The following is a 10579-nucleotide window of genomic DNA, read 5'->3' as shown; positions in this document are numbered from 1 at the left end:
CAACGTCGTATTCCTGCAGGAATACAAGTTTTGCGGCAAACAATACATCGGCCACACTGAAACACCGTTTTGTTTGAAATTAAGAATCCCCACTCTCATACACAAACCAGCCCTTCTTTGTATCTATCAAAGCATGTTAACACTCTTGATCATTCGTTTGAGAAGCTGAAGGCCTAGATTCTCGAATATTGTTTTAAAACGCATCACAATCGCAAGATTCATTATTCCTACCTCATCTTATTCACGGGAATCCATTGGCCGTCTTGACCACGGCTCCCCTCTCGACGAGGATGAGCTGGCCTGAGAGGGAGGGGCTAGAGTGGAGGGTCTTCCACTGCTCTTGGGGGTGGGGGGAAGGAATATTAGGGTGGCAATCCCTGCGTAACTTTACATTCTACAATATAGCCTAAGTGTCCCTGGCTGCTGGCACAATTTGCGTTCTCCTGACTATTCGCTTGGGTACAAAGGGTAATTAGGGCAGGATAAGGATATGTATTTGATTGAAGAAGACGTAGATTTATCTCCTGATCTTTTGTGAAGCTTGGGTGGAGGAGTGGGAACATTCTCCTGCTAAGCCTGTAGTGCTCAGTGATCTCTCGGAATGTAGTGAGTGGAATAAACACTAACGCACTCTCCATTGCCTGTTTGGTCAGTGCTCGGGCCTGTTGGTCAGCAAATTCCTTGCCCTCCGTGGAGGCGTGGGCAGGCGTCCACATAATTCCCACCTTTCGGTTGGGGGATCGACTTGGTATTATTTATGTGCTAGAGGATCCCCGCATCGCGATTGGTAACATTGGTACCCCTCTTGAGTGTCCGTGATTATTGAACGGGCTATGCGTGGTCTGCGTGAGCGCCATCGCAATGGCTAACTTTTCCGAAACTTTAGTAGAACTTATTTTTTAGTAGCACTTGTGACCAAATCTTGCTTGGTCGTCACTACTGCTATCTTGGCCTTTCGTCCGGAGAAAGCTGCTACGTCAGTATATACCATGTTTTGGTCTCTTCCATATACCTTGTTCAAGGCTTTAGCTCTAGTTGCCCGCTGCCTGTGTGGTGGACGGGCTGCAATTCCTCAGTAGAAAACGAATAGTGACTTGCACTCTCCATAATCAGGAAATTTTATTTCTTGGTTTCCAGTACCGTTATCACATTTTGCTTTTTGTGGACTTTTCTTTCCATTTCAGTCTGCCTAGACTTATCTTTTGGCTGATGAGATGGCCTTCCAACAAATTCTCCCGCGTATTGTCCAGGCCCCATCTCACAAGCGTGTCGGTGGACGTGCTCATGGGAATGCTTCAGGCGGGCTTTGTTGTTTTCCGTATGAGGGTGTTAATTTTTTCGCCTTCCTTTTTTGCAAAGAGAAATACGGTAGGATGTATATGATTTTGGAGAGCACAAATGGCTGAACAAGGAGAAGGCTGTCTGCTTATTTGAGTCCCCCTTCTCTATTTGCCACTCTGCGCATCATGTGAATGACCTGTTCAGTGGTTTTCGTAATACAGTTCGCGGTAAAATAGGTATTTGTTTTTGCAGATGGAGGCCCGATGAGCGAACCGTCAGTTAGAACGTACTTGAAAAAACAGTTGTTGCCATCCTTGATTCCAGGACGTATGCCTTCGACGGACGTTTTTAATTACCCGAAAGCGGTTTGTCGGGCTCAGTGACCGACCATGAGGCTAAAGAATAACTGAAGTTGCGGCGATCACGTTGCCCTGATAAATACTGTCACTTGGGAAAAGTAAAAAAAAATACACCATCTCCACGCGAGGGGAACCATGGGGTAGATGCGACGCATCGGTGGTTGCCGTTGCATTTTCGTTATGTTAGCGATGTCGGCGTGTTGATTGCTGTTGTTGTGTATCCGATTTACGCAGCATGTTCACCCCCGATGCGTCGCATCTACCCCATGGTTCACCTCGCGGGAAGGTGGTGTAAATTTTTTTTCCGAGCGCAAGCTGCGCCCAAACGCACAGGTGGCAGGCGACGGGAGCGAGCGCAGCCCAGCGCAAGCTGCGCGCTAATCGCGCTGACGCACAGATGGCGCTGCGGTGACCGCGGCGGAGGGCGCAGCTGCCGCTGCGAGGAGAATGGGGAAGGGATGCGGACTACACAGCGACAACGACGCGGGACGAGGCGAGTGAAAGAGATGCGTTGAGTCTAATAAAGCTTGCAAGTGGCCAATCTCTTTTGCCCTAATGTTACACAAGGAATCATTTTTGACAGGAATGTAATATTGCAAATTTCCTGGTTGGCACAGTTTTTAGGCATAGCAAGGCACCAACACAAGCTAATATACCTAATTCTTTAAAAAAATGTAGTTTTTGGGCAATAAATGACGCATAAAACTACGTTTTTTACCTTGAAAATTGATTAACTATTGCCTCCATCCAGAATAACAGCCGTGCCGTATTTCGGAACAAAAGGAATATCTTTGATGTATATTCATCTAACTTCTAAGTAAAGAACCTTGGAGTGGTGCTTAAAAATTCATTTACCGTTTGCCAGTATTGATGACAGTGAAAGCATTAAAAGTTCGGGAAAATATTTTATTTTTCAGTGAACATCTTTGAGCGTAGGGATTGCCATAATAAATACTACGGCTAATGATTGGTATAATAAACAAGATCACCTGATTTAAGGTGACAGAACCATATCGTGGCGGGGGCACTGGCAAAATAAAGAACAAAGGTCACGCAGTTTGTTTCCATGAATGCCCAACTAATATTCATTAGGACCTGTTGAAAATTTTGAATTCAGGCCATCGTACCTGAATATTGGTGATCATCTAATTTTCAAGCTGACAAATATGGCCTCAGTAATCAGGTACGTTTTTTTACCAGAAACACACCAATGCAACCACGAACAGGTAGGGTTTCCCACTCCTGATAACGGTCAAAGCACTCGCTAAAAAGGCAGCTGCTATAACCTGAACTCTAAGAAACAAACGCCCATTGGCAGCTATGCCTTCCGCATTCTCGTATATATCATATAATGCAATCGTAAATCCCCGCTGCCTACTACCGCAGCCGACAGTGGAGGTGGAAAGCTCAGTAACACATGCGAAACTCTCTTATTACGTTTATGGTGGCTGCCAAACACGCAAGGTATCCCGTATTTTCTTTTTGCTGCATCGGTTTTGATTAACTGGAGCCCCAGGGCACCGCTGCAACAAACGGAAAAACAGTCGACAAGTAGGCGCAGTACTCCCGGGAGGTACCTACCACGTCTGATTACAAGCCTACAATGCTAATGAAAAAACTCGAACCGCAATGATGGTGTCAGGGCTACACAATGTACCCTTCGCCTACGAATATTTGCATCAAGCTACAAAATATTTGCTTTTTTTGTAAAAATACTTTGTTACCCTCAGCAGTCGCAGTAGCTATTTGAGCGCGCAGCAAATATTATGGTCATTATATATAGTAATAGGTTTGGCTTGCAATGTTGAGTACTATCTTTGCAGATAATTTTTACTACAAAAAGCAGTCCTTTTGCCAGCTGCTGAAATTAAACAATAAACATAGTTCAAGTTTTTTTAGGAATGTCATTGCAATCTATTCTTTACCATTCCAGTCATCCGAATTGAAGCGCTTCCGACTACAATTATTTGTTTTTCTTTCGTCGTTTTCACCTAGAAGGCACACACTATTGGTTAATTGCTATTTGTTTAAAACCACAAAAACTGTTTTCTTTAGAACGCCTAAGTCAGGGTTTTACAAACACAAAGATCGTATGTTTCTGCGACTCTTTCTATTTCATGCTTTTTTATTTGCTGGGGTGTTTCACCACAATTTTTTCTTGGGATTCTCTTCCGTGGGAACACAAAATACCAGAGTTAAAAAAATGAATCCAAGAAAAAAGAGAGGGGTGCAAAACGTGCTATGGTTGTTTTATGCGTTGAAAAGTAAATACCTTCAGCACAGCCTGGTTATTCCCATGATTTACGCTTTATGAACTTTACAATGAAATTTCGCAGGACCCGTTTGGTTGTTGCTGGTATTCTTTGTTACCATTCTGTTGACCTCTGAGCAGTAGGAATTCTCCGGGAAATGTCCGATCCGCTCATTGACATCGACGTTTGCCTGTCTCTAAATATTATCTCTCTCCTTAAATTTATCTTTACTTACACTTATACGCACTATTGGCAAGCTACGTGGCTTTCACTACAGCAGCCATTATTATGGCGGAGTTTACCGGTTTATAAACTAAACCTTCGACCATGAAACATTACACCAGTGTCTAACTTCTTTTACCCGAAAAAAAATTACTTGGTGTCTAGAGCAAACTCCACCGAAATTGGTAAAAGGCGAGGATTAAAATACCTCCAGAAACACAGGATTGAGTTTAATTAAGTGAAGTTTAGGATGCAGGCTTTGAAATACATTACAGAGAGACTCTCGTCTGGGCCATTGTGAAACCTGCCATCTTGATCTGAAACCTGGCAGCTTGTTGAGTTCACGCACGATTAGGCTCTGGCAATAGATATGCTTGAAGTAGATGACTTAATTTCTTGTACTGCACAAAAGCAATTGGAGGTGTTCCATATCAGCTTCTTGTTAGTACATTGTGGGCTATAAACTGAGTGAACCGGTTATTGCATGGTAGCCGAGTATATCTCTCAAAGACAGCAGTCGGTGACTCTCAATGGTTGTTCATCCCGATACGTTCCCGTGACCTCAGGAATTCCCCAAAAGTCAGTTGCGGGCCCTCTTTTGTTATGTTATATATAAATGGTATAACAATTGGCCTGAAATCTTTGTGGAAAATATTCACTAATGACTGTAGTTTACAGGACTATAGCGAATGAACTTGATTCCGAATGCCTGCACCATGAATTTAAAAACATCCTGGTGTGCTATTCAGAAAAGTCGTTGAATGTTAAAAAGTGTGTTAACTTCACCTTTACAAGAAAGCCTTCATTCCAATTGAATACGTATACCGTAAATTACATTGCTTTAGGAACGACCGGCGAATATAAACAACTAGGGCTTTATTTACCGATAGGTTAGAGGCTAAATAGGCACGTACACAACACAAACGTTACGGCTGCACGTGTTTTTGGCTTTCTGATATATAATTTCAACGAACCTCCACCTACCTTAACAGAACAACCGTATTTTACTCATGTGCGCTCAATGTTGGAGTACGCATGTGTTTTCTGGGAACCCTACACCAACGAGCTGGTTGATACGCTCGAAAACATAGAGAATACGGAAGTGCGATTCGTATTAGGTAATTGGCACGGTCAAATTAGCATGAGCGAAAGTAAAAGTAAACTTGAATGGCAAGACGGGAAAGATCAGAGACGAAACCCCAGCTTAAACTTTTTTCGTAATATTTATCATTTGACAACTGGAATTTAAGGGGCGAAGTATATCCAAGTGCCATTCTACATGTCCCAAAGTGGGACCGATTGCTTAAAGCAAGTTATAAAATTTTCTTTAAAGGGTATGCCTTGCGAGACCTATTTTATCTTAGATCAATACCAGAGTGTAATTACCTTCCGCGTATTATGGTACAAACTGTTTATAATAAAGACTTGCGAGGCACTTTGTGGAAATATTTTGTTATTTGGTCTCATATTTGATGCTTAGTGTTATGTATGTCCCTGCTTTAATGCATGCCAAGTTAATGAGGTATCAATAAATAAATAAACTTGCGGAGCCGTAAGTTTGCCTCTGACGAGTTGAGAACATTACGCATTCAAACTTGACCAATGAAATATTTATTGTTTCATTCGTTGCAGTATGCAAGGTTTGCTGTATGAATATACCATTGCTATGTACTGGTTTTAAACATATTATAAGACTCTAGCGTTACGTCTTTCCTTGCGTGAACACAGAGGGATACAACTGCAGCCACCTGAAGCAAGGCGTCACACGCAACGCGTCTAGAATCTTCTTACCGTAGAACGACATTATAGAAAATAAGGTTCTTTTGGGAAATTGGGTGGCGCGCAGGTAACTTATAAAAACAACATTAACATTGATTGAAAACGAAAGCACTTGTTCGATCTCTCCTAGGATCAGCCCTGTGAAGGATCATCAGAAAAGTTGATCGAGTAGAAAATTTTTTGCAAGAAACATGGGCAAATACTGGACATACTTTTTGGGTGAAGGAAAATATATTGAATGCTCCTCGGGTTTTGTAGAGTACTAAAACGCTTTGTTAAGGCATTCGCGCCGGTTTTATATACAACAAAGCTGGTCAAGCAACTGTTGTAAAAATAGTTCATTTATCAGAGCATGAAAGTGCTCAGGAGATTGTCCTAAATAAAATTGGCTAAAAGCGGCACTTTCATCTTTGTGAAATTCAACAGCTTCCTGACAGCCCTCCTTCCCCGTTTATTGCAGGTAAGCCGCCCCACTGAAGATATCAGGACGTGGACAACACATCTATTCCAGCTCTAAAAAGAACTGAATATTTTCTGTAATCGACAGTAAAACTGGCACATCGACTAAAGGAACGACGATTTGGGAGCACGGTTTATTAAATAAATTTTGGTGTCATCTGACGCTTCGCTGAAGGCTGGACGGCTGGTGGTGGCGCGCGGGCTCACTTTGATGTGGTTGCATTGGACCCAAAATGCTGAGTTTGTGCTGCTGCACAGAGCGACTGAGTCATCTGCTTGCGCCACATGCAGTGACCGGCCTTAGTAAAGTTAACGTACTCTGGCTGAACTCCAATGCCCATAGCACAGCCGTATTTCCGGCAGCTTTAGTCTGGCTGGAGTCCGACTACTGCATCTCGGCTGTCCTCCGGTGGCCGTACTTCAGCTGTACACGGGTGGCTTTGGAATGGCCGGACCCTACGGCTGGAATGTGGCCGTAAGAACGCAAGCCGGTCACATGGCCTACGGACACTGGCCGATGAACACTGGCCGCTGGACAGTCATGGGAGTACGGCTGTATACGGCCAAAAGGCCCACATTTGAACACGGGCCAAACATGGCTGCCGGAAAAAGGCCGGACAGAAAACCACCAGCCAAAGTACACCGGCTTGATTTAGGCCGAATAGTCCTGTGCTGCCTGGGATCGTGGCGCGACTTCAGTTGGGGTACCTGAACAATGTTCTTTGTCGAACGTCTGGAAGTTGTGCAAGAAACGGCAGGGTATAGTTTGTAGGAAATATCTGTCACATCCGTTATCCCTCGGTAATCTCCAGAATATTGAAAAGAGGAGTTTTTGAAGGAGCCTTCTTTCGACTCGACAGAGTCCACAACGGTTCCAGTGACAGCAAGAAAAACTGGAGGTTTCGGTGCCTGGATTCGAAACACGCCTTCTGGGACACTATGTGTGTTTAGGCTACACGTACAAAGGGGCGGATGCCCTACCCTCACGAAGATCCCGTTGCTGAGCTGTCGATAATGATAGATTGGATGGATCCACTTAAAATGATTACGGGCATTTTGAGCACACTTCAAAGTTTACATATTCCAACCAACTGCCCTCTCGGCAGCTTCCCTTTAAATTCTAAGCAAAGCCGTGGAGCATTCATTCTCCTCTTGTAAAGTGGTCGGCAACGGTTTGCATATTATGTCTCATTTGCGGATATCTGAGGCGCTGTCATGTCTGTGTAACTTCAAGGCTTGTAAACACTATCTTAAAACAAGCTATTTCTTGTAATTATCGTCCATTTATCATAGTTCTTCGTGATCAGGTGTTTTAGATGGTGATTTAACTCCCACCTGTGAGCACTGAGACCTTGTTGGTGTAGGGCACTGAAATCTCGGTATTGGCGTGTCTGATATCCCCTTGTAACTGCTAAGCATGCTGGAATGGCGTTTTCGTGTAGAGAATCCTGTTATTATAACTAACTCCGCTGAACGCCGGATCGTTTTACTGATAGCATTTGCACTGCTTCGGGCTTTTTTGTGCTAACGCAAATTTTATATCAAACAGTTGACTTTCTCGGCTTTCAAGATTTTAACTAAGCATTGATTTATGCTTAGCTGCATGAAATGATTAACACAAGCAGAGACAAACCACTACACACAGCATAACGAAGGCAAAGAGATGCCTAACTCTGTTTCTGCTGTTATTGAAATTATTTCGAATATGACATCCCAAAACGTCAGCGAGGCCACGCGCCGATTTCCCACTGTTCTTTTGTAGAGCCCCACCAACACCATTTATACTACATAGTGTGTTGCAGACCGGCCGAAATCAATTGAACGTAATAAACCCTTATAATCCCGCGAGCACAGAGGCCTACAGTTGCAAATAAAACTCCATAGAATACAGACCGATTTTCCTCAAACGTTTATTGGCGTTCCTTGCAACCACGTGACCCTATTCTATTTTGAACCAGTTGTTCTTTATTTTTCAGCAGCCCTTTCTTCGGCGCGGGCAATTTCTCCCTCAGATCGGCCGCCTCCAACTCCATTGTTTCCCCTCACTGCACCAATGGCGGCTGCACTTGGAGTTGCGAGGAAGGCTGTTTAAAGACAAGAAACAGTCATGCGGTTGTAAAAACTATCTACTACAAAGCCACGTTCAAAATGGTAGAGGGCGCCGTGTAGTTCAGTTGTATTGAACATTCGGCAAAATCCTCAGTAGAGAGCTTGACTCCACGTATTTTATAGTAAGACTGTTTATTTTTGGGCACCTTTCTAGGAACTGGATAACGATTGGTAAACAAACCACAATAGTTAACTTTTTCACAACCATTCCATAGTGAAAGATCTACATCACTACTATTTTAAATAAAACTTGCACAAAATACAAGAAACACACTTAGACAGTTCGGACACTGAAAAAGTGTTTTCGACTGTAGAGCTACAATACACAAAAGACAAGTGCAGCAATTTGTGAACTACTCTGAGCACTCTGAGCACTTTGAGCACTTTGCCTGTGTGCCTTTTTTTAGCTAGGCCTTGTTTTACTTATTATATGTAGGACTGGACACATCAAACTTTCTATGGCTGGCAATAGTACAAAAAACGACCGTATGGGCAGGCGGCCACTGTTGGAATACATTACGAATAATTTGAGACCTTTTTATTATACAAAACATAACTTGCAGCTATCCAGACAGGTGTAATAACCTTTATTCACCTTCACTGCTCTGGTTTAACGTAACTTCCTCTTTGTAGTGTTTTTACTAATTTGCACATAAATTTAGAGTGCCTTCATTTTGAGCGATGGTCTAGATTCCGAAAAAAGGCCACCGTTAAACATTTGTAAGAATAAGGAGCGGGCTTTGTTGTTAAGTTTTTTTTAAGTATGGCCTTCCTCTGAAAAAAAATGTCGTTTTAAACAAGTTCACAGCTTAAAGCAAACGCGCTACAAATTTTCTGCTACTCGTCCGCATAATATTTGGACAGAGAAAAATGCGCTTAATGAATTCGTTCGTAGAGGCGGCCGACTAGTGATATTGACATACTCTGCTCTAATTGTAAGAGAAATGATAGCGACACAAAAATTTCGAATTGAACTAAATGGCAAAGAAGTGATTTTCACATTAAATCTTAAAACATAAGGAGCTTTACCGAGGATGACAGCGAAGAGAAGCAGAATAGGGAATCCAAAAACACGAAGCATGGTGCGTCTTCTGTTGAATAAAAACAGGTGGAATGCACAGTTTTATTATGAGGTGGAAAACAGAGATTCGGAATACACATAATCACCTTGCTGTCACATTTTCACTGAGTATGCTACGCAAGGTTATTCTGCTGCTATACAAGGTGTCCCAGCTAGCATGCACCAAGATTTATAAAACGAGTAATGGCGTAACCCGAAGAAAACCTCGTGCGTAATGTTTGCAGTATTGTGGAGAAGCAGGCAGCATATTTAATGTGACTTAACAAATTCTTTATAATTATTATCGAAGTCGAGAAGTCCTGTCCTAATCAATGAAGTGTCATTAAGGTAATTTTTGAGTTAGAATTTCATTACAAATAATTATTCTCATAAAAAGAAAAATACTGTTCGCTTCTCAACAGTACTGCAAACATTATGCGCTAGATTTTCTTCGAGTATCGCCATTACACTTTTTTTAAAAGCTTGGTGTATGATAGTGGGGACATCCTCTATATATTCAGTAGCGATACACATATCCTTCAAATATTCTACTTAACGGTAAAAATTCCGCTAAAGCAATTTCAACCACGAGAAAAAAAAATCGCACACCTGATAGTCTTGCAGCAACTACTTGTAACACTCCACTCACCAAAACAGAATTGCTCTGCTAGCCCAAGCCAAATGTTTCTCGAATTGTAGGTGCAGATGGAGCCCGGCGTCAGACATTATATACTGCTGCCCTACTGTCAACAGTGATCATGCCAATGACGAAAGATTGGCACAGGTGCAATTAAAAAAGGGCAGTGACTGCCTGGAAATAAACATAGTAAGCCTGAGGTATAGGTATTGTAGTGGAAAGGGCAAAGCTCACCTATAATATTTTATTGGAATGAGCAGAAACATAGCATAGAGAAAAGTACCTGCATCTACGTCGTGCAGGCACCACAAAATGTTGACTTTTGTTTATTGAGTGACCTCGTCCGGTGAACACAACACGACCCCCAGCATGTGCTACAAGAGACTTCGAGGAAAAATAAGTATTTGTTTTGCGGATTTAG

The 10579-nt window shown here is 42.6% G+C and overlaps 1 long non-coding RNA gene across 2 annotated transcripts; it reads right to left on the bottom strand.

The window, feature by feature from the left end:
* Positions 1-8244: 8244 nt before the first annotated feature.
* On the bottom strand, positions 8245-10292 carry LOC144145359 (uncharacterized). Of its 2 annotated transcripts, none has more exons than XR_013317481.1 (3): positions 10171-10292; positions 9491-9552; positions 8245-8436 (listed from the first exon to the last, which is right to left on the bottom strand). It is a non-coding gene; the product is annotated as an uncharacterized LOC144145359 (long non-coding RNA). The 2 variants fall into 2 exon arrangements; XR_013317482.1 differs by having other exon boundaries at positions 10131-10226.
* Positions 10293-10579: the final 287 nt, after the last annotated feature.

Source organism: Haemaphysalis longicornis, unplaced genomic scaffold, assembly GCF_048455015.1.
Source record: "Haemaphysalis longicornis isolate Haplotype H1 unplaced genomic scaffold, Haemaphysalis longicornis Haplotype H1 scaffold_7, whole genome shotgun sequence".
Lineage (NCBI taxonomy): Eukaryota > Metazoa > Arthropoda > Arachnida > Ixodida > Ixodidae > Haemaphysalis > Haemaphysalis longicornis.
Note: the sequence above shows the minus strand (reverse complement) of the source record. Positions and strands in the feature narration are given on the sequence as shown.